The sequence below is a fragment of the Ascaphus truei genome, chromosome 3 (assembly GCF_040206685.1).
Source record: "Ascaphus truei isolate aAscTru1 chromosome 3, aAscTru1.hap1, whole genome shotgun sequence".
In the NCBI taxonomy this organism is placed as follows: Eukaryota; Metazoa; Chordata; class Amphibia; order Anura; family Ascaphidae; genus Ascaphus; species Ascaphus truei.
The window spans coordinates 187,785,543-187,810,254 of record NC_134485.1 but is presented as its reverse complement, the minus strand read 5'-3'; the positions used below and the strand labels follow the sequence as shown (position 1 = coordinate 187,810,254).

At 45.9% G+C, this 24,712-nt stretch overlaps 1 protein-coding gene across 4 annotated transcripts in view; it reads left to right on the top strand.

Annotated features, from left to right (window-relative positions):
• Window positions 1-24,712, top strand: part of BEND2 (BEN domain containing 2) — an 86,959-nt gene that overhangs the window by 313 nt on the left and 61,934 nt on the right. The window contains exon 1 of one of the 4 annotated variants that reach the window (XM_075589798.1): window positions 12,349-12,448. The exons of 2 other annotated variants lie outside the window; for them this stretch is intronic. The gene's annotated coding sequence lies outside the window, so the exon portion shown is untranslated. Of the gene's footprint in view, window positions 1-12,348; window positions 12,449-12,483; window positions 12,720-24,712 lie in introns of those variants that run through there. One more of the 4 variants, XM_075589799.1, reaches the window with a different exon arrangement.

Genomic DNA, 24,712 nt, shown 5'->3' with positions numbered 1-24,712 from the left:
ACGATTGGTCGGCGGTGAGAGGCGCTTACATTCCGTTGTGGCCGTTGGGTTTATTTGTGTCAGTTGACGTTGGCAACTGTGACGTCAGCGTATGGAAGCGTTTTCTGTTTGCTTGAGGAGAGGGTTGGCATATAAATATGAACGTGTCACGCAGTGAGCCTGCAGGTGATCGTTGAGAGTATAAAAAAAACAACGTGCACATACTGGAGAAAGTGTCTTTCTCTGTTTAGACTTTGGCACATAGTGTTACTTTGGCACATAGTGGTCGAAACAACAGTACTGTAATAGCAATACTTGCTGGGATTACAATATGAGGAGGGTTTGGTGTAGCTCTAGGGTTAAAAAAAAAAAAAAAAAAAAGCATTTGAATGTATGAAAAACATAATTATTATATTGCTTTAAATGACATTCATTTGTTTGGTTTACCTAAACTTCACTGCGTCTCCCCCACCCACCCCACACCCTCCAAGAGTAGTACTGTATTAAATGTATGATGTATTGTACTGCACGTTTCTGCCATATTTAATTTGAAAGGTGAACAAACCAAACTGAATTACAGCAAAAATTGACAATCGCCCCAATATCCAGAGTTCCTGTTGCATATGAAAATAAAGATATTCAAAATAATTGTTAAATAATTACATTGGGTGCGAAATAGGAACGGTTAGGAAATCTTGTATATAAAGTGAGAGGGGTAGAGATAACATATCTAACCAACACTAGTTAATCTATTCAACTTGTGTTGAAACTAGGGTTGCCAGGTGGCTTCTCCAAAAATACTGGACACATTGGTGAAAAATGCGAAAAATCAGCATAAATAATACTCATCGCAACCTTCATAGGTAACTTGTGACCAGCAACAAAAGGGGTTATGCAAGTACTCACGGACCCATGGCGCAAGTCTGTAGCTGGTAGCAAGTCTGTGCGTCCCGCTGGAGCATATACGTAGAAATAAACAAAAATTGAGAAGGAGCACAGCAAAAAAGATGAGAACTGGAGGCAGGATCAAAAGAAAAAATCACAATTTATTGCAACATAGTGCCAGTAGAAGGAAAAAATGAAGAAAACTGGGATATGTATCCCGCCTGTAACGCTGAACTGCCCGCAGACCTGGCCAGTCCCCAGAACTGAGGTGGGTAAGAGTATAACACGCACCCACAGCAGTGAGGGCGTGCCAGGAGTGTGGTAGGGTGCGTTGCCGGGTCTGGTGAGAAAGGGTTAGCCAGATACTTGCCGCGTCCGGGGCGCCAGAGGTCCGAGTGTTGAGATCCGAAAGCCGTAGGTCAAGGACAGGAGAGAGCAGCGTAGTGAGGTCCAAAGCCGAGTCCAGGGGGTAGCGAGGTACACGAAGTCTTAACGAGAGCCAAGATCAAATCCAAGGGTAGCATACAAGGGCAGGGACTTGAGCGAGAGCTGCAAGCCACAAGAGAGCAAGGCATAGAACTCCGTACAGCAAGAGCCACAAGAAACTATGCAGAGCGAGGAAGGAGAGGGCAGACTGGGATTATATATGTAGGTGGACCAATGGGAGTAAGAGGCGGAGCGGGTGCATGACTGAGCGGCCCCAGGGATAGACTCAGATGCATGGCGTTGGAGCCAGTGCTGGAGATTGCTTGCAGCTGATGGGAGGTGGAGCCAGAAGTACGGGAGGACTCTGTAAGGTTCCCGCGCACGCCCCGGCAGCGTGTGGGAGGAGGTGGCGTGCGCCGTGGAGGAGAGGAGCGGCGCCTGACCGGAGCAGGTAAGTAGCCGGCGGAGAGGGCGCACGGAGTGTGCAGAAGTGCTGGGAGCCGGGGCAACGGGGACCCGCTGTAGAGAGCGCGTCCCCCGATCCCTTACAGTACTCCCCCCCCCCCCTTGAGGATCGGACTCTGGACGATCCTCCCAAGGTTTATGAGGAAACTTCCGATGAAACTGCTTAAGTAAAGCTGGAGCGTGGATGTGGTGATGAGGTACCCAAGAACGTTCCTCTGGACCGTATCCCTTCCAATGAACGAGAAATTGAAGTTGGCCCCTAGAAAATCGTGAATCAAGAATGAATTGAACTTCGAATTCTTGTTGCCCCTGTACCACTACCGGATTGGGTCTGTGAGGACGGTCTGGAAAGTGTGCATTCTGGAAGAAGGGTTTCAGGAGAGAAACGTGGAAGACTGTGGGTATCTTCATGGTAGGGGGTAGCAAAGGCCGATAAGCTACCGGGTTGATCCGTTCGAGGACCTTGAAAGGACCCAAGAATCTGGGCGCCAGCTTCTGAGAAGGAGTTTTAAGCTTGATATTCTTAGAAGAAAGCCAGACTCTGTCCCCCGGTTTATACTCCGGTGCTACCTGACGGCGCCAATCCGCTTGAGCCTTTTGTTTCCGGACAGCCCCTTGCAAGGCTTTTTGGATCTTCTTCCAGGAGTCTTGTAGATTAGTGACTTGAATATTAGCTGCAGGTACTCCAGACGGAATGGAGGAGAGAGGAAGACGACTGGGGTGGAACCCATAATTAATGAAGAATGGCGGCTCTTGCGTGGATTCATTCCTCAGCGAATTAATCGCGAACTCAGCCCAGGGTAATAGATCTACCCAGTTGTCTTGAGATTCGGACACGAAACATCTAAGATACTGCACCAGGGTCTGGTTCATTCTCTCTGTCTGGCCATTGGTCTGTGGGTGGTAGCCCGAGGAGAAGAGGAGGGAGATGCCAAGTCTCTGAGAAAACGCTCTCCAAAATTTAGAAATTAATTGTGTGCCCCTGTCCGAGACAATGATGAGAGGAACACCGTGTAACCTGAAAATTTCTTTAGAAAACACGTCGGCGAAGGTGGCCGAATTGGGAAGACCCTCGAGGGGTACAAAGTGCGCTTGTTTAGAAAATATCCACTACTACAAGGATCGTATTCATCCCTTTGGAGGGTGGGAGTTCCACAAAATCCATGGATATATGTTTCCAAGGGCGTTCAGGGATGGGAAGGGGCAGGAAAAGCCCGGATGGTTTGTGTCGGATGGACTTACTCTGTGCGCATACCGGACAAGCTTTCGTGAAGTCCAAAATGTCCTTGCTCATTTTAGGCTACCAAAAGGTACGTTTGATTAAATCCAATGTCCCTTTGAAGCCAGGGTGACCAGTCGATCTGGATGAATGCCCCCAATCCAGGATTTTGTGGCGAAAACGTGGAGCGGCGTACAGACGTCCTTCTGGCACCCTTATTCTCCCGGGAATATGAGCCTGGGCTTCAGTGATTTTATCCAGGATGTCAAATGTATTGGCAGAAATTATGTACTTGGAAGGCAAAATGGTTTCCATAACTTCACTGGATCTCTCTTCCGTAGAGAACTGACGTGAGAGTGCGTCGGCCTTAATATTCTTGGTGCCTGGAATATACGAGATCGTATAATTAAATTCTTTTTTTATATGTATTTGGGGGGCATGGGGTTGCGTCTTTTATCATTGTGTCCAGTATTTTTGGTCAAGACACCCTGCAACACTAGCAGGAAGGCTGGACAGTAGAAGGTTACAATAGTTGAGAAGGGAGAGAATGAAGGCCTGCATTAGAGTTTTAACAGTAGAGCAGCAGAGGAAAGGGCGTATCTTTGCAATGTTAAGAAGGTAAAAACGACAAGTTTTAACTACATTGTGAATGTGAGAGGAGAATGTGTTCGAGGAGTCAAATGTGACCCATAGGCAGCGTGCTTGTGATACTGGGTGTATGATAGTACTGCCAACAGTAATGTGGAAGTGGGGCAGTAGGGCCAGGCTTGGGAGGAAGTTTGAGTAGCTCCGTCTTGGGCATGTTAAGTTTGAGTCGGCGAAGGGCCATCCAGGTAGATATAGAAGGTAAACATTCAGAGACTTTGGTCTGTCAGCAGGTGTAAGGTCAGGTTGAAAGGTAAATGTGTGTGTTATCAACATAGAGGTGATATTTGAACCCTAAAGATGTGCTAGGTCACTTAGAGAGAGTCAGAAAAGGGAAGAGGTCCCAGTACAGAGCCCTGGGTACACCCACAGAGAGATTGACAGAGGAGGAGGTGTTAGCAAATGAGACCAACTGAAAGGTAAGAGGAAATCAAGGATAGAGCTCTTTTATGGATACCAAGAGTATGGAGGAAGTGAAGGAGGAGAGGGTGGTCCACAGTATCAAAGGCTACAGAGAGATCAAGCAATATGAGTAAAGTGTAATGACCTTTGTCTGTTGCAGCATAGAGGTCATTAGTTATTTTGGCGAGGGCTGTTTTAGTGGCGTGTGAAGTGGGGAAGCCAGATTGCAGGGGGTCTTGGGGAGAGTAGGGGATGAGAAAATGGAGCAAGTGAGAGAACACAAGGTGTTCAAGGAATTTAGAGGCAAAAGGGAGAACGGAAACTGGGCAATAATTGGAGAGACAGGTGGGGTCAGGCGTGCTGTTTTTGCATAAGGGTATAACTGTTGCATGCTTGAAGGAGGCGGAAAAGGTACCAGAGGATAGGGAGGAGTTAAAAATATGTGTAGGGATTAGGGTAGGAGCAAGAGGTATGAGGAGATGCTTGGGAAAGAGGGCAAGTGGTAGAGGGAGAAAAGGAGAGCAGCAGTGACACGTCCTCCTCTGTGACAGGATAAGGAGTTGAGGAAGGCAGGAGGAGATTTAGGAAGAGGTGTAGACTGAGGAGGATACAGAGGGGATGTCTTGCCGAATAGAATCCACCATTGTTTTGAAATAGCAAAGTCCTGAGGTTACATACAGGTGGTCTGCGTAGAGAGTCCAAGACAGAGAAGAGTTTGTGTGGGTTATATTTGTGAGCGTTGATTAGTGATGAAAAGTAGGTTTGTTTAGCCTGGTATAGGGCAGAATAAGATAAACTTGTAGTGAAAGAAGTCTGTGAGAGTAGAGGTAGGTGGGCAATAGATGATTGGCAGATGGAAAGGGAGAGGAGAAAAAAGCTGGACAGTGTGAGTCTCAAAGGAAGAAAAGAGAGAGAGGAATAGGAAGGGTTTGATAACGGCAGATTGAGGAGAGGAGGAGTCCCACATATCCATCCCTGTCATCAGGACAAGGAGTGTGGGAGAAAGAAAGGGCAGAAAAATCCTGTGCGCGTTATCCCTGGAGTGTTATGATCTCCCCAACGAAGATGGTTACCCCTTCTGCCGCTCCTATTCTCCCCTTATTAGCGGGGTAAATCAAACATATAAAACAAAAAAAGAGCGCAAAAAAAAGAGAAAACAAAAATCAATTGCCATACAATGATTTTTATGTATATATAAAAAAGCAATAACACATATTAAAACTGTACAATAAAAAGAAAGGATCATTAAGATCCAAGCATCCTCTCATCAAGGTCTCAATACCTCAGAGAAACGTATCCCAAAGCAGGTGAAATAGCTACACAGTACCCCCCAAAAAACTCACAAACCTCACAAAAATTGCCTTTTTTTTCCTTCTTTTTTCGTTCAACTTTGTTAACACTTTTTTTGACCAGTGAAAGGGTTGGTGGGACCCCTATCTGAGAAACATTTTTCCATATCAATAAGTACTAGATCAAGATTCGTGGCTCGAGCCAATAGCGATTTTAGGGAGTGATTTGAATAAATTTTGAGGATAACTCTCTGCGTGTAAGAAAGTGTTCTTATCTATCGATTTTCTATATACAGTTGTGGGTAATGTACTGTCATGTACCTTAATCAGTATATCAAGAAAGGCAATTTGCTGTTTGCTCCATAATGTGGTGAAACGAATAGATTGTTCTGGATCCTGTTATGTTTTTTCCCTGTTCTGAGGCTGCTTGCACTCCTCAGTGTAATGTTGCAACTTTGTAACTCCCTTGTTGGCATCTAGGCCTGTTGCCTAGCAACTCTTCCACTGGCTTTGTGATATGATCCAAGACCTTTGCTGTTGGTCTCTCCCTGCCCCTTTTCCTGAAGGAAGGAGTGGCTCAGTGAGTAAAGACACTGACTCTTAAAAACAATAACACTGAGTTTGAATCAGGGGAACCTGATTCAATTCCTGGTGTCAGCTCCTTGTGACCTTGGGCAAGTCACTTTATCTCCCTGTGCCTCAGGCACCATAAGCCTAGATTGTGTCTGTACTAACCAATGTATTTCATCACCCTGGATAAGGATGCTATATAAATGTTGTTATAAATAAATGTTGGGTCATACCCTCTTCCTCTTTCAGCCAGCAGCCATCTTGAGCAGTCACCTCACTTATCTCCTCTGGTAAAATGATTGTAATGTACCTATCGCTATACGTTGCATTGTGCTATTTGCCATTCTAATCCCATTTTCCCCTCCCTTGCTCCCATGCCAGTGTTTACCCCAATATCTTATCCCCTTTTTATTTGTATTGTTGTGTCCAATAAACATTTCAGCAATTAAAAAACTTCCCCTTGCTTAGTATATGGGATTGAGTTGATCTGCCTGCCCCTACTCACTTGCCACAGTCAGCCTGGGACAGAACATAGATGATTCAAATAGTCAAAACCTTTTTGCTCTGTACCTGTCAAAATAAGAAAAATATCTATATAGCAACAGAAGGTATGGAGGCAATGTGCACATCTTGATGGAAAAAAAATTAAATTAGTCTCATAGCAACACACACAACCGCTGCAAGCTCAGAACCCATACCCACCACACCATATACAGTATATTTGTGTCAAAAGGAGTGCTACTGGGTTACTTATGAGAAGACAGGTAAGTATTTAACTATATAATTTTTCATTTTTGATGACACATTAGGGCTTTTTGTCTTTTGTTCTATACATTAGGTCACAAACCCAGTAGCACTCCTTTTAACACAAATATATATGTGGTGGGTGTGGGTTTTGAACTTGCAAGGGTTGTGTGTGTTTGTAAATTTCCATTTGGTAAACAATTGTTTGCCTCCCTAGTTTTAAACTCGCCCAGCCCACTTTTAAATAGCAGGTCTTGTGATGCACCTGTGAATGTCTATTAAGACTTCTTTCTTCATCAGAGAGGTAAAGAGAATATTTACAGTTAGTGTTAGGACCAAGGGCATAACTTGGCTTGGTTACAGGCTTAAAAATATTTTATCAAAAGAATGACTAAATGACACTTACTTATGAGAAGAAAACAGACACGTATTTAACTATATAATTTGTCATATTGGTTGTAACATTGGGGCTTTTTGTCTTTTGTAGTCTCATAGTAAGACATACAGCTGCGGCCGCCTTTATCCTAATGCGTCCGGATCCGCGGCACTCTGCTAACCGTGGCCAGATGCGGTATATTTTCTTTTTTTCCGTAGCGCTTTCCGTTATGTTAGCGCTCGGATTTTTAGCGCTGTCCGCTTTACTGCAATACCGTCTAAAAACACCGGTGGGCGTTCGCGAGCTGTTGTCTTAAAAGTCTAATAAGTCTAATACATGTCTAATGCATTATGTCTGTGTGTGCGTGCGCAGTATTTGTAAAATGGAGGATTTACAATATACAGTATTACAAAAATATAGAGTCGTGTCTTCTTCGATATAAAATTATCACATTTCTATATAGTACTGTATGTACTGTATTACAGTATTTTGTAATCAGTACTTTTACTTGTTTTCATACTCTTTTTATATTATGCGTGTACCGTACAGTACTGTATGTCTCATTTGAACATTGTTGAAACGCATAGGCGTGTTACAGTATCACATTTCGGCGCATACAGCGCTCTCCCTCTCGCCCCCGCACACACACGGCTAAAGTACTATTTCAACTTCTTATCTACAGTTCAGTACACCTCTCCCAGCCGAACCTGTCATCACATTCCTGCGTGTATAACGAACAGAGCCTGGTGTCACATTTCAGCGCCTGTGTGTAATCCTCTTTGGGAAGGGACCTAGTTGATGATTAATGTGCATGCGTGTATACTTCACAATCATGTGTAAGTTTAAGTCTGGAAAAAAAATATTTCTATTTTTTTTTTATATTTCGTTTCCAGACATGTGTGCCTGCATAAAAATTCTTGTTATTCCGATATTCTATTGGTACTGTAGCTTTTTAATGTGACACTGGTCATTCACATGCTTTATGTAATTTTTATTGATTTGGGGATGTGGGGATCAAAACATTATGATGACCTGTTGAAAATATGTCTTTGAACTACAGTACTGCTAATCCTTCATGCAGCTTTACCCCCCCTCTCCCCCGCAAACACACTCAAGGCTCAAGGATTTCAACTTCTTATTGACACCTCTTGAAAACCATCATTTTCAAAAGCTTGGCTTTGTGCTTTTAATCGTCCCGAGCCGAGCGTCACATCTCTGCGCCTGCGTGTAATCCTCTTTGGGAAGGGACCTAGTTGATGATTAATGCGCATGCATGTATAACTTCACAATCATGTGGAAGTTCAAGTCTGGATTTTTTTTTTTTTTTTTTATGTTTTGTTTCCAGACATGTGTGCCTGCATAAAAATTCTTGTTATTCTGATATTCTATACTGCACCCACCAACAAAATAAATTGCTGCTTTATTTAAATATACCTGTATGTTTTTAATTACAGTTCACCATTAATGTTTTTTTACTTACTGCGCATTAAAGTACATCAAAACAGTATTAAAACGCATTATCGGTATTTGTATTATTATTACAGTAGAACACACATACTGTACTGTAATACATGTACAGAATAAATGCATACTTTTTATTTTTGGGGTTTATTATACAGTACAGTATGTAATAAAGCTCAGTTATTCTATCCTAATCAATAAAAATGGCACTGATTCAGATTCAGCAGTGTGCAAGCATCGTTACAAAAAGCGATATTATCCATCGAAATCCCTCCATTCGCCGTTCTCAGCCTGATGACAATGTTTCTTTTCTGAGGAAGAAAAATAAATACTGTAAATACTGTAAATACTGTAATGGTTAGTTCAAACTAGTCAGTCCCCTAAAGAAGTTCCAACAGTCAGTCCCCGCAGTCCCCTCAGTCAGTCCCAACAATTATTTTCTCGGGGGGCATCTCTTGTTTACATACAGTACACGCATGTGCCTACATGTGATGAGACACATACTGTATGCGTTTCAACAAGGTTCCAATGCGCATGCGCCTAACTGTAGAGGCTGCGCAGCCAATGATATTGCTGGACTACATTTTGGCGAATTGTGACTACAAGAACTAAATAACCATAAGCAAAGCGATTGATTACAGGAGAATCGCTTTACTGTGCATTGATATTGATATGGTAAAAAAAGAATTACATACAGCAGCTGTACCCACCATAGACTTTACCATTCGGTTGGCGCCGAGCCACTGCCAGTCCCGTAGTCTTGATTATACACGTAGTTGACAGGTGACAGCGGGCCTGCTACACCTGTAGTTGACAGCTGATGAAGCTGGAAATCGCTTTGGTAAATGCAAGCTTGCTGGTATCTGTATGTGAAATCCTGCTCAGGCTGCAGGTATCTGGGCGGGGGCTGATAGCAAGTGTTGCCGGTCAGCAGGTTTTCACAGACGGTCGGACCGTTATTGGAAACCGGTGCTGGCGCATTGCTTGCCTGGGACTGACGATTCTTAGTTGGTTTTACCATGATCTTTCACCTTTTGAACTCTCCATGATCAAAGATACTGGAAAATTCAGGGGCACCACACCAATACCCTCCTCCTGTAACTCCGAGTGCAGGAGCAATACAAAAAAACGTGGATCGATACATAACTTTTTCCTTATCGCACGCTTCCACCCCAGAGCATCTGGTGAAAATTTGTAAAAGTCATAATTTTTGATAAAATATTGATAAATTTGACCAACTGTGGCCATCTTATCATCTGCTGAACTAATTGCTGACCATATTAAATAAGCGTACAATATGTTGGGCTTTTTGATCACGGACTGAAGTGGTGTACTCATCTCTGGATCTCTCTTGACAATTGAATAGAACACCAGACACTTTGCATTTAGTTTTTAATATGAAACGCCTAAATAGATACAATGTTGTACAACTTCTTCAGTACCAAGGTCAATTCACAAAGGACCACTGTGGTATTTTTTAAACACCTGCAAGTCGACACATTACTGAAGCGCATGCGCATTACAATTCATGAATATTTGCCACCTGGCGGATACGCGAAGAATTTCAACCAATTAAATCCGAAACATCCTCATTAAACAGATCAAGCGCGGGTGACGCCTGCATGATTGTGACATGAATACAGCACGAACGCCGCACGAACGCGGCGAAGCGCATAACATTCGGAAAAAGTCGCCGAAAAATATCGGTGAAGTGTTAGAATAAAAGGGGCCACGGCTGTATACAAATTTGCATACAAGGGTGACATATTCGCCTCATGGCTACACCTTTTATTTGTAAGTAATATTGGGTTTCAAAGCGAAAAAAATAATTTTTATGTTGGATAAAATATAGTAATAGAAATATAAAGTCAACAGGAGGGTTTCCTGTATGGCCACGTGTAAGAATTTGTTTAATGACAACCATACCTTCCTGATTAGGCATGTTTGGGTATAAGAAGGAAACTGGACTAATCCGTCCCAGGACCAGTGCAACAGGGTATTAGCAAAGGTTTGGTTGAATACATGTATCTCAAGTCTCATAGGTAGAACCAGGTAGTACAAAATATGGAGGTTGAATAAATTCTTGTAGTCCACTTGATCAAGGAATAATAAAGCTTAACACTCAAACTTTAGTAGATGCCACATCAAGGGCTTAACTCCAAGTGGGATTTATGGTATACTAGGGGAATATATAGCCTGGAAAGCTGTTCTAGCCTGTTCACCACCACACTTATGGGAGGAACTACTTAGTGTTTAAGAATAATGAAAGTGTAGATCAAAGTACAGGACATAAAGAGTACAATCCCAAAGAAATGGATAATACTCGCTGAATAGTAGTCCTTGGCTCAAAGGTGTGCGTCCACAGCAGATGATAGTTGTGTAGTCCAAACGAAGTGGAAAAAGCAGTGCACAGCATTGGGAGAAATCTTTGACAAAGGGCCAGATAATAGAGAAATAATAGTGTCATTGTCAATCCATTATTTATGATATGCCATAGTCAATAGATATTTCAATGTAGGATCAAAGCTTAATTCTTTATAAGTATCATTGATGTTTAATTGCTTCAATACCTCTGTTTTGTATTGTGAATAATTTAAAATCACAATACCTCCTTTTAACTGGGACTTATGCCTGTTTAAATAAAAGCCTTTAGTGATCTGAGAAATCCAGCAGAGAGCTGGTTGATTACGCAGATGGAGCTGGTTAATTGACTAGCTGCAATCAGAGGAGGGTAAAAAAAAACCCTGCTGGGGACAGCCCGAGAGACTCCTTAGCACATTCACAACTGTGTTGACAGAGGAGATAATGTCTTAAGCACAAAGGCTGTGCTGAGATCAAGACACCGGATATCACTGAACTGAAGGGACACCTGCTTTGAGGTACCGCTTGAGACTTTGGGATGATTGGGTAAGGGGCTTTTACTCCCAGTCTTGTTGATAGGGACTGGGGAACTAAGTAAGCCCTTCAAGGGATAGGTGTTTTTTCCTTTTGTATATTTTTGTTTGCTTTGCATTGTTGAAAGGGACAGGCTTAATAAAGCCATGTTTTAATTTCCCAAAACGGTCTCCTTGTGTGTACGTGTGCACCTGCTTCTTACACTCCTCCCTTGGGCTACAGATAGTACTTTCTTTAAATCAAAATTCCACGTTTTTTAAATCAAAATTCAACATCAGGGCAATAAAATAAACATTAAACAATGCATAAACTGTGCCTCTACATATATAGTTTCTTTGATTAAATACCCTTGTGGACTCATTTACAGTATGTAGGCAAAACCACTAGAGAATTAAGAACTCCTTTTATTGAACAAAAATGTACATTTAAAAAATGCACAGAACCAACAGAACTTATTCAACATTGTAAAACACTCACACACACAGTTAAGAGCAATGGGAATAGAACAAATTGCTAAATCCACAGGAGGAACGGATTGAGGCATAATGGATTTTCAAACTTAATACAGTACTATAACACCACATGATTTAAATGATTTATTATGTTTTAATCGATTTCTAGATTCACGATAATATAAAACATTTTCCCTTCCAATTTTTATTCTTTTTCCTCTTTTTTTTCTCAATTACATTCTGTCATATTTTATTGCTTTTTTTCTGTTTTCCCCCAATTTTTATAGGAATGGTACCATATTGATCACACTTGCCCAACAGTAATTATTAATGCTTTATTATAAATATTTTCTGAACAATAGTATGTATACATGTAGCCCCCTTCTAAAACCAGGCCCGTTTTAGCATGCAAGCTAGGGCAGCACTCTGGCAGTGTATGGGTTAAACCCATTACACTTGGTGCGGCATGTGAGCTGGCTCAGAGATGAGAATCAGTGATGCAGATCCCAGGCACATGAGGCATGACTCAGAGCTAGGAAAGATCTAGTAGGCCATGTTACCGGTGGGGGGACAGATTGCTACAGTATGTTTTGCCCAGAGACACAGAAGGGGAAGGGTTGACACCCCCTGGATATAAGAGGTGAGGACCCACCCTAGAGGGAGAGAGTGTGCTGGGGCAGACTGTGCTAGGTGCCCAGTGCAGACAGAGGTTCCTATGCTGCAAGGAGCAGGGCTGTAGTCCAGATCTTTGTAGGGATCTGGGACTGAGCCTGCTTCATCCTTAGCCAGGGTCAGGGTGTGTCCTGGGAGGAACTGCAGGCAGAGGGGGAACTCCTGCAAGAAAGACATGCTGAAAACCTGTCCTGTCTATGCTGTGTGATTGTCACGCTGTGCGGGACCACGGGGCTGAGGTGGGAAAGGATATCACGCCACCCACAGCCACGGGGGCGCGTCTGGAGTGTAGAGTTGGTCGGGGTAGTCGAGTCGGGGTTGGAGAGGTGCAGATGGTCGGTATACTTGCCGGGGTCAGAGGAGGAGAGGTACGGAACGTTGCAGGTACTATTAGCCGTGTCTGGGTTTAGATAGAGCAGAATCGTCGTAGTCCGTTTGCCGAGGTTAGGTTTGGAGAAGAGCGGATCGTCGTGGTCCGTTTGCCGAGGTTAGGTTTGGAGAAGAGCGGATCGTCGTGGAAAGCCGGGTTGGTACACAGGTGTGACGATTCAGGGGATTCCTTCCCCTCCTTGTCCCTCTCTCCCATCTCCTGTCACTCCCTCTGCTGCTTCCCACTCCTCTCCCTTGCCTTCTACCTCTCTCCCATTGCCGCAGCGCGTTCCCCGCAGGTCTCGCATACCCACGCTGTCACTGAGTCCCTGCTATGATGCTCCACGCTCCCTCTCTCCTTCCCCAGCTGTTTCCTCCACTCCCTTACCTTCTTCCAGTGTGGTACCCGCGGCACGGCGCTCCGCGCGCCTGGTGGCGCGGGCGGTGCGTACGCCCTCTCAACTCGCGGAGGGCGCGCGCACACGCTCCTCCTCTGGGCGCCGTGAACAGTCTGCCCCCTTCTCTCTGTCCCTGCAGGCCGTCTCCTTGGTGCAGCCGGTGCGTGCGTCTCCTCTGCCCACGGAGGGCGCGTGCGCACGTTCCTCCTCTGGGCTATGTGCCCCTGCTGCTTCTTCCCCTCACTCCTTGCTAGCCGTCTCTGTGCTGCAGCCTGTGCGTGCGCACCCCCACCTTACAGAGGGCGCGCGCACACGCTCCTCTTATCCTGCCTGTCATGTCTCCGCCTCCCAAACCCTGCAGGCCATTCCCCTGACTGCCCCTTCTGTCTCCTCCTCTTCTCTCCCTGACCTATCCCTATTGTCTCCCACTTCGCTCTCTTCTCCTCCCCTCTTTCCTATTGGTGTTCCCTCCTTTATTACCCCTGTCTGTCCACTTCTTCCTCGCTCAGCATAGTTCCTGTTTCCCTGTGTGTACCTGACCTATGCTGTGCTCCCTCTGTGTCCCTGCCGTTTCCTGCTCCTGTGTTATCTTGGATTTCCCTGGCTTTCGACCCCTGCTTGTTTTGGACTACTCTGTTCTCTGGTACCCCTTAGAACCTTGCTACATATACTACGTCGCTTACCTCTGGCTTCCTAGGACCTGGCTTATACTCTGACGATTCTACCCTCTGGACTCCTGGACATTGGCACACGGACACGACTATTCCTACGGACATCCTCAAGCGTTGCAAGTATCAAACTAATCAGGACTTTGGATTAAGGGTATATATATCCTAGAGACTATCAGACAAGCACATCCCTTGAAGAAGTACGCGCATGCGTACGAAACGCGTCGGGAAGTTCCAAGTTTTAGAGTGTTTTTACTGTGGTACAGTCTGCAGTTTCAAAGGAGAAATTCTGCAGTCTCCTACAAGTGTTTTAACCGAGGTACGGCGACATTGCGGCTGTTAAGGAGGACTGGAGGACTGGAGTCCTGTGAGCCGGTGGAGAGTACACAACGGGGGTGACGTCACGTCCGCCCAGAGGCCTCGGCATCGGAGACATCCGCCTGATTCCCCAGTCACGTGTAGACGCCAGCACAAGTGCTCCGGTCGCCATCCTGAAAGCCCAGCTGCTTACAGCAGATCTGCCTGTACCTTTCCAGCATTTCGTAAGTAGGGTTGCAATTTTGCCCCTCCGGATGCGGTTAATACACATGTCCACGCTAATAAATAAGCTTTGTATTATTTTTTAGGCCGTGCTTGTGTTTCATGTTTGTATGCTCTGTTTGTTGTTTTTGTTGCTAATATCTGTGTTTTCCCCCCCCCCCCTTCCTTCCCCCTCCTGTGTTGATTTACTGCACCATTATTCTCTTTCTTTCTCTCTTTTTCATATATGCATTGGTGAGGTGAGAATCATCACCATTCATCATTCCAAGGACTGTATTTGGACTGTCATAACAGGACTGGTATTTACCCTTTTTTTGGCGCCGGTTAAACCTCTTTTTTTCATTTGTTCCCCTGACTGGTTGTACTACCAGTCTTTCACCTGGCTGCCTGAACATTTATATTTATAATTCTAGCGCTGTTTTGCACCTATTCTCTTTTTTCTGTGATTTTTTTGTACATTTGGTGTTAGCTGCTGTTATCCACATTTATATTTATATATTTTATCGATTGTAAGTGCCATCATGAGTTCTCTGTTTATGAGATCCCGTCATAATGTCAATATTGACCATATTTTTAGTGATCCTAGCTTAGTTCAAGGTATAGAAAGTGTGACCGAAGATTTCCACCCAATACTTGCTCAGTTAGAGAAAACACTTATGCTAGAAAGCAAACAATGGTGGGAAGCCACCACACTGAGCAAGTATTTGGAAAATCACCGTATCCCTAGGGGGCTTAGGGTTCGAAAAAAGCCCACCGGGGATGCACATAATGAGGGCTTCATGAGGGAATGGAACGAAATATTAGATCATTGTTCATTCTCTCTCATGAAGCTTTTGGTGCATCAACGTAGGAAAACCCTGGCCGAACTGGACGATCATATATTAGATATGAAGATCCAGCTAGATCCCTATAAAGAAAACAAAGAGTTGCTCGCTCTAGAACCGACTATTAAGAAAAGGCTAGATCAGGCTGAATTAGAGATAGTTCAAATTAAACAACAAAATTTTTTTAGGGACAAACAAGACTATGACACTGGTTGTCAGAGAGATTGGGCAAAGAAATCTAAGGAGATTAATGTTCCAAATACAGATAATAAAAAATCCAGTGTAACGTCAGGACCTAAAGAATCTAATCCTAAAAAGAGCAGATTTATACAAAAGGGAGCTAACAATGTCCCAAAAAAACCCTCTATTAATGTACTGGTTCCCACACCGTTCGTTCCGGTTAAACAACCGCTGCATGATAAAAATCTATATCTGCAACAAAAAAGAGCCAAGGAGCGATATGATGCACTAACATTACCTCAATCAATTCCTATCACGGTCAGCAATAGGTATACATTGCTGTCTGATATAGGATCAGAGAGTGATGTGGAGAGCATCTCGTATACACCACTCCCTACACCAGCCGTTAAATCAAACTTTTCTTTTTTAGAGTGGAGGAAGGAAAGAGATCACATCTTCCCAGAGGTGGAAATAATCAAACATGTATCAGAAATCCAACCTCCACAAAATTACAAAAAAAGAAAGACAGGACCCGAGGGAGAAGAGGAGGTACTAGTAGAAATCGGGTAAAAATTACAAAAGAGTATCCGAATATTTTTAATATAAGTCAGTACCAGCTCACCGACATTGAGAAAAAAGTACTCAACAAGGGACTTAAGTTTGCTCCAGTCTGTGGACCAAATAGTTTTAATCTCTACATAGATGTTCACAAATTTGCCCGTAAACTCGCCCTGAAAAAATACTTTGCTAGGGATAAAATTACTAACCAAATTAATCCCATTCAAGAGGTACGCAGCACTGCTGATCCTCAAGAAAAAACTTTCAAAAAAGCATCCACGTTCTATCCTAAGTTCGCACAAGGACATTTAGTAAGTTCCTTTGTAGAAATGGTCAGCGTGGATTTAGAGAACTCATGTAGAACGTATAAAATCAAAAAAGATAATTTTAACATTAAAGAAAAAGAGGCAGTCCAAAATTTAGAGAATAATGACTCGATTGTCATCAAATCGGCTGATAAGGGTGGGGGTATTGTGGTCATGGACAAAGAATATTATTTAAAAGAGTCCATGAGATTACTGGGAGATGAGACCACATACCTCCCCCTTAACAGTGACCCTTTGGTACATTTCAAAGCCGAACTGGAAGAACTGTTGACTTCTGGCGTAGATAGTGGGGCATTATGTGAGGATGAGTTCAAATTTCTGTCTGTTCAGTTTCCACGTACACCGTTATTTTATTTTATACCCAAAATTCACAAAAATCTAACTGCACCTCCAGGGAGACCTATTATTTCTGGAATTTCTTCCCTCACTTCAAATCTTTCACAATTTATAGATCACCATCTTCAACCTATAGTCACTGGTGGTAAGTCCTATTTGCGAGACACGACACATACGCTACAAATTTTAAAAGATCTTAAATGGCAGCAAGGATACATTTTAGCTACGGCTGATGTAACATCATTATATACAGTTATTGACCATCATCAAGGATGCCAGGCCGTGTCTCGCAAACTGGAACACTCCAGTGGCTATTCGCGCACTAAGAGGGATTTTTTGATGGAGAGTATTTGGTTTATTTTAACACACAATTATTTCACATTTAATTCTCACTATTATATTCAGAAATGTGGTACCGCCATGGGCACGAGGTTTGCCCCTAGTTATGCCAACTTATTCATGGACAGTTGGGAGGAGGAGTTTATTTGGAACAACTGTCCTCTAGGGGCAGACCTGGTGCTCTGGCGGCGCTACATTGATGATGTGATTTTCATTTGGTCAGGCACTCAGGATTCTTTAAATGATTTTTGCACTTATTTAAATCACAATCACCTTAATTTAAAATTCACTTGTAGTTTTAGTACTGAACACATCGATTTTTTGGACCTCCACATATATGTCAAAGATGATATATTGCACACTAAAACCTTTTTCAAGCCTGTGCAGGCAAATAACTATGTGCGCGCGGATAGTCACCATAATCCACAATGGCTGCGAAACATTCCAAAGGGACAACTGGTACGTCTTAAACGTAACTGTTCAGAAGACGAGATTTTTAAAAAACAAGCAGAAGATCTAAAACATAAATTTATTAATAGAAAATATAATGAGTTTGAATTAAATGAGGCTTTCAATCAGGTCAATGTGATTAATAGAGACACTTTACTTCAACATGAGGCTAAAAAAAAGGAAATAATAAATAAACATCACAATCAGGTAGCGTTCATCACTCAATATAATGAGATGGCGCCAAAAATTAAACAAATTATAAATAAGTATTGGCCTATTTTATTACAAGATGAAGTATTGGCAGATATCCTTCCAAAAAAAGCCAACATTATATTTTCCAAGGCTAATAACTTAAAATCCAAACTAGCCCCTAGTTGTCCAGTGAACCAAAGAAAGCAGAAACTAGGAGGGAATTTAAAAGGTTTCTTCACCTGTGCAAAATGCGTAGCATGTTCATTTAGTAAAAATTCAAAAAAATTTACATCTAATGTTACTAATAGGAGTTACCCCATATACAATTTCATTAACTGCCATTCCACATACATTATATACTTATTGCAATGCCCTTGTGGCTTGCAATATGTGGGCAGAACAGGGAGAACTTTCCAGAGACGTGTCTATGAGCACATTTACAATATCAGAAGGGGCTTAGTGACACATAGTGTCTCACACCATTTTTCTCTGTACCATGATAAGAATCCCAAGGGTCTTATCTGCCAGGCAATAGAGCAGGTTGATGTTAACCCTAGAGGGGGGAGTAGACTCCAGCAGGCCAGTATACGTGAGGCTTACTGGATATATGAACTTAAAACTCTCTCCCCTAAAGGAATGAACATCGATTTTGAACTCAAAGCCTTTTTATAATCATTTGAAGTCATTTATCTGTTCTGCCACTGTATATATTTTTAATGTCTTTTTAATGTCTTTTTAAATGTTTTTTAAATGTTTTTAACGTTTTTTCTCCCTTTTCTGTTATCCCAAATTAATGTTGTATGTTTGTTATGTATGTAGATTAGCATAGGCCTTTGTCTATGTGCTGTTGTCTATTAGCCCAAATTGGGGTTAATACCACTTATCCAATTAACTAATCAGGACTTTGGATTAAGGGTATATATATCCTAGAGACTATCAGACAAGCACATCCCTTGAAGAAGTACGCGCATGCGTACGAAACGCGTCGGGAAGTTCCAAGTTTTAGAGTGTTTTTACTGTGGTACAGTCTGCAGTTTCAAAGGAGAAATTCTGCAGTCTCCTACAAGTGTTTTAACCGAGGTACGGCGACATTGCGGCTGTTAAGGAGGACTGGAGGACTGGAGTCCTGTGAGCCGGTGGAGAGTACACAACGGGGGTGACGTCACGTCCGCCCAGAGGCCTCGGCATCGGAGACATCCGCCTGATTCCCCAGTCACGTGTAGACGCCAGCACAAGTGCTCCGGTCGCCATCCTGAAAGCCCAGCTGCTTACAGCAGATCTGCCTGTACCTTTCCAGCATTTCGTAAGTAGGGTTGCAATTTTGCCCCTCCGGATGCGGTTAATACACATGTCCACGCTAATAAATAAGCTTTGTATTATTTTTTAGGCCGTGCTTGTGTTTCATGTTTGTATGCTCTGTTTGTTGTTTTTGTTGCTAATATCTGTGTTTCCCCCCCCCCCTTCCTTCCCCCTCCTGTGTTGATTTACTGCACCATTATTCTCTTTCTTTCTCTCTTTTTCATATATGCATTGCTGAGGTGAGAATCATCACCATTCATCATTCCAAGGACTGTATTTGGACTGTCATAACAGGACTGGTATTTACCCTTTTTTTGGCGCCGGTTAAACCTCTTTTTTTCACAAGTATCATACTAACTCTCTTCCAACAGGCCCAGCAACGCTATGTCACACTCCGGGCTTGCTCCCACTGCTGTGGGTGTGTGGTGTCATACCGTTCCCACCTCAGTACTTGGGTCCTGCCAGGTCTGCGGGCATACAGGCGTGACAACAGGAAGATATGCAGCAAGACAAGGCAAGATTGTGGAGGCAGAGGTGAGATGAGGTGAGTGCAACGCAACAGGAACTATGCTCAGCCAAAGTGCCTGTGGCACAGCTGAGCATATGTAGGAGAGAGGGTCCAATGAGAAACTGCAGTGTGGAGGTGTGTTAACAGTCCCTACGTGCGGCGGGAGGAGGCAATGCGGGAGCCCTGGTGGAGGGTGGAGGCGAGTGAGGAGCGCGCCACGGGCGGCGCGACTCCTTGGTCCTCACAGTGATATGCTGATCCTGCTGACAATAAAAGCAAGTATCCTGTTTTTAAAGTTCCTGGCGCCCTTTTCTACTTATTCTACTCCTCACTACAGCCTTGGCCTGGATCTACTGGAGAAGCCCTGAGACAAAGGTAAAACAGGCTGAGCTACACAACGCTGAAGCAGGTAGAAATCCTATTTGCAGCCAAAGAGAGAGACGGATTGCGTGTACACCCTATCTTCTGCAGCCGGGTGGGAGTAGGGAAGTTACAATTGGTGCCCAACATGGGGCTTGAGGAGTGGATTACCTTTTGTGCACTGGCCAGAGTAGTGAAGGAACTGTGTGGGTCCGCGTTTGGAACTTTTGGGAGACCAATAATTGTTTTGCCACCATGTTATTTGACAGAAAGCTGGGGCTACCATCCAGGCAGCAGGTTTATCAGTGGGCACCTGTCAGCCACGCCGTAGTCCCAGGTCAATTTCCGTTAAGTTCTGAGGGACATGACATATGCATAACCCTGAAGCAGTTCCCAAGTTTATCCAAAGCCAGGCTCCGCAAAACAATCTGTGGATCTAAATGGAGTGTGGTACTAATCGACGGAGGCTGTGACTTATGGGAAGAGGCATGCCCTTGGCTCTGTATTTTGATGGAGCTATGCCTGGAGGATGTCCCCTCATACATCCTGAGATTCCTGTACCAAAAGAAGAGAATTCATCCATCTGTAGCGCCGGGGAAATGCCCTGCTACCCCTGCTGACAGCACCCCTTCAGAACCTGGGGGAGGACAAGGTACTTACCCGTCTTATGTCCCCCAGTAAAGAGGCGGTTACTGTGCTGGATTCGTCTGTCACAGAGTGCCACGCAGAGAAGGCCACCGTGCCGCCGTGGGCACATCTGATCAAGGTTCCTGCCGTTCCTGTTTTTCTCTTGCGGAGGCTGCTGCTGTTCCAGAGTCGTACGTCGCAGAGGGCAGTATACCTGTGGTGATGGTGCCGTCCAAGGCATTGCCTCTTTTTGTTCCAGTGAGGACTCCGTCTTTGGTGGTGAGCGGCACTGATACTGATCTGTTTTTGTTGCGGTGCAGAGAGCTCAAGGAGGCTGTGAGCCCGGCGCTGCTGAAGCTGCACTGGTATGTGCAATCCCAGGGGATAGATCGCAAGTGAGTATGACAGTGGGACAGTTATTGCTTGCTGCGGCTGCTGGGACTGTGAGCCGGGACTCTTTGTTACTCTGATGCTAGAGGTAACCGCACGCGTAGAGAACCAGGACATATCCCAGCAGTGTATGGTTAAAAACATGTCTGCTGATTCTATGCCTGATGCTAGTGAGACAGGGATACCACTTAACTGGGGGTCGGTCATCTTAGTCAGGGTGTCTGTCGGGACACTCGAGTGAGTCACTAAATCCATAGAGCACTGCTGCATATCTCTGATCTCCCTGTTTAACCTTTCCCTCCCCATCCCGACACTGTACTCAGTCGGATGGTGGGTCTGCTGACCGCCTGGGTCTACCGGGCTCCCTAACAGGGACCCTCTGTCTCCCTGACATCTCTCGCGTCCACTCACAGTGGGGAGCTGCGAGCTGGGGAGTTACTGTTTCTCCCCTTGCTCCAGAGAGCCTTCCCTACACCTTCAAGGAACCACTACCTGGTCCCTTGCTACTTCTGTACCAGCCGGAGCTCCTGGGGCTGAGACCCAGACTGAATGCATACCCAGGTTCGCAAGCAGATCCGCATCTGCCTGGACCACCTCCTGGTATACCGCACCGAGCTCCGATAAGCTCCATGTCTGTCACATAGTCTGAGCATAAGTAACAATGGGGAACATCACATACATGGAGATACTGGTCGGGCATGGTCTGACTTACCTGCCTGATCCCTTTGAGGTCCTCTGCGTGTGGGGGCTCCAAAGGTAGAGGAACTATGATCTGTGGGGTGGGCTCCAAATGCTGGGGAGCATCAACCACCTTGGTGGGCATCAGTGCTGACTTCACCTTTGCCAGGGCAACTGCCCGACTTTCTCTCTCTGTGACGGCTGTCACAAGAGCATCATCTTCATGTATCTTCACTGGCACTCCGCCCATGGGTACCAGTGCCCGGGCCAAACCATATCAGGCTGCCCGAGTAGTACCTTGTCGCAGGGGACCCCCAGGCCGACTGTCTGGCGATTGCCTGGGACCCCTGGATGAAAAAATAATTTTTTAGATGCTGCTGGCTGTATATTCACCTGGAGGTGCTGCACGGCTGCTGTCTGCTCCACCAGGGTATACAGCCTCTTGCAGGATGTCCGTCCTGTAGCTGGGGAGCGTTGCCCTGGACTGGGTTTACTGGACTCCTCAGGAACCGCAGGATCTGTTGGTCCCAAATTCAGGGGGACGGTGACATCCTCAATGGGCAGGGGTACTAAAGGCTCCCCTGCCTGGACAAGTGCTTTGCTTGCACTTCTGGTGATGACTGCAACGGGAGCAGCATCTTCCGCAAATGCCCCAGGTCCTTACCGAGTATCACATCAGTACCCAACCCAGGCAAAACACCCACATCTCTCATACCTCGACCGGCACCCCAGTCAAGGAACACGCTCCGCTGTGATTACCAGTCCTACGCCAGCTACCGGATTGGTAGCTGGAGTACATTGTCCTTGAGGGGGATTGCTGGTGGGTGACCGCTTAGGACAATCTGGTCTGAGATGCCCAGTCCGATTGCACTGATAACACCATCTCTCATGCATGAAGTCTGCAGACTTGGATGTACGCTCCTCTGCAGATTCTAGGGGCTTCCCGATGGCACACTGGCATTGCACGCAGTTGCCTTGGGTGCCCGAACCAGAGTGACTCCAGTCGGGACAGATGCTTTCCTGTGCGACAGTGCACGGCTGGTGACATTCATCAGCCAGGCTGGCTGCATCTCGGTAAGTGGCTGGCTTCCAGTCAAAGACCCAATCCCTCACCTCTGGCTGGCACCACTGTAGAAACTGTTCTTTAAGCCCAGTAAACTGTGGCACTTGGTGGCATTGCATCCCTCCACCCACTGAGTACCATGCTGGATAAGTCGGGACGCAAACAGCATATGTGTTTCCCAGCTGGTCTTGTCCTGAGACCGGAACTTGACACATTATGCCTCTGGAGTGAGGGCATACAGGCACAAAAGTAAAGCCTTTACATGCTGGTAGTCGTTGCTGTCCGATGACGGTATCCCCTGGAAGGTCTGCAGGGCGATCCCCCGGCAATAGCGGCGACAACTTCAAACCCCAGTCCTGTTCTGGCACACGGACCCGGAGACATTGATCCTCAAAGACTTTAAGGAAACCATCAATGTTATCTGTGCCATCTACACATTTGCTGAAACTGTAGTGTGACACTTTTTGGTAGGGGCGGCTGGTCAGGGTTCTGCCGGGGTCTTGGGGTCTGAACACCTTGAGAAGCCGCAATCAACTGCAACCTCTGCTCGAAGGTGACCCCCTCTCCCCAAGTGGCGAGGAGAGAGGCAAGTCCTGCAGCAAGGAGACCGGTAGCAATTGGCGCTACTACGGCTGCACTTCCTCTTCATCCCCGCTCTCCTCTTCCTCCTCTGCCTCCACTTCCACCAGGGCTGGAACATCCTCCAGTACCCTGACTAGAATTGTTGCCCCTGCATCAGCAGGTGAAGCTATGCCCGCTTCATGTTGCTCGAGATCCTCCGGCGGTCGGTAGTCCATATCCCTCACACCGGGTTACAATTTTTGGTCGGTCCCAGGTTCGGTAACGACCTGACCTTTGGTCCATCTTTGCCTGGTGGCAGTAAACTTAAGGGACAGAGAGAACCTGCGCTTTTCCTGCTTTGTGTAAAGTGTGTAAGGCACTACTTGTTTTGAGAGCTCGCAATGTTATAAGACCCCACAGGGTTTTAAAACATAAAGCTCAATGATCCCACCCCTGCCACCAGTAAATAAGCCTGTCATGGGAGACCAGGCAATTTACACCTTTTTAACTGGGATCAATCACTGAGCAAAACAAGGTAATGAAATCAATTTACGTTTATTCGCACCAATTCGCTTACACACTATGATACACAAAATATATATATATATATATATATATATATATATATATATATATATATATATATATATATATACTAGCTGATATACCTGGCGTTGCCCAGGATTGCAGGGGGGGTGGGGGCGGGGGTTTTGGGGGGTGCGCGGGGGAGGGGGGGCGAGGACAGGGAGGGCCGAGGGCAGGGAGGGGTGGGGGGCGAGGGGATGGCGGGGTAAAGGGCAGGGAGGGGGTGGAGGAGGCAAAGGGCAGGGAGAGGGTGGGGGGGGGGCAAAGGGCAGGGAGGGGGTGGGGCGGGCAAAGGGCAGGGAGGGGGTGGGGGGGGCAAAGGGCAGGGAGGGGGTGGGGGGGGCAAAGTGGAGGGGCTGGGGTGGGGGCAAAGGGCATGGAGGGGGGGCAAAGGGCAGGGGGGGTGGGGGCAAAGGGCATGGAGGGGGGGCAAAGGGCAGGGGGGGTGGGGGCAAAGGGCATGGAGGGGGGGCAAAGGGCAGGGAGGGTGTGGGGGGCGAAGGGCAGGGCTGGGTGGGGGGGGCAAAGGGCAGGGCAGTGGGGGGGGCAAAGGGCAGGGCAGTGGGGGGCAAAGGGCAGGGAGGGGGGGGCAAAAGGCAGGGAGGGGGGGGAGTGAGGGACGTGTGAAAGAACCCATTCCCAGCGTTTCCTCACCTTGCACCCGGCCGCGCTGCTACTCTTCCTCCGGGTACCGGCCGCCCTCCTCCTCTTCCTCCGGGTACCGGCCGCCCTCCTCCTCCTCCACCTCTGGCTCCCCGGCGAGGCTGAGACGCTCCGGTGAGGAGGTGCTGTGCCCCGCCGTTGAACATGCCCTTCACGGGAGAGGCGGAGAGAGCCGGAGAGATCCGGAGGAGCGCTCTCGGGAATGGGGAGCTGGGGGAGCGGCCTGTGTGAAGTAAGAACCACAGAGAGTGTGCTTTGTGTGGGTGGGGGGTTGGAGTGGGAGCGGTGTGTGGGAGGGAGAGCACCGGGGAAGGGTGA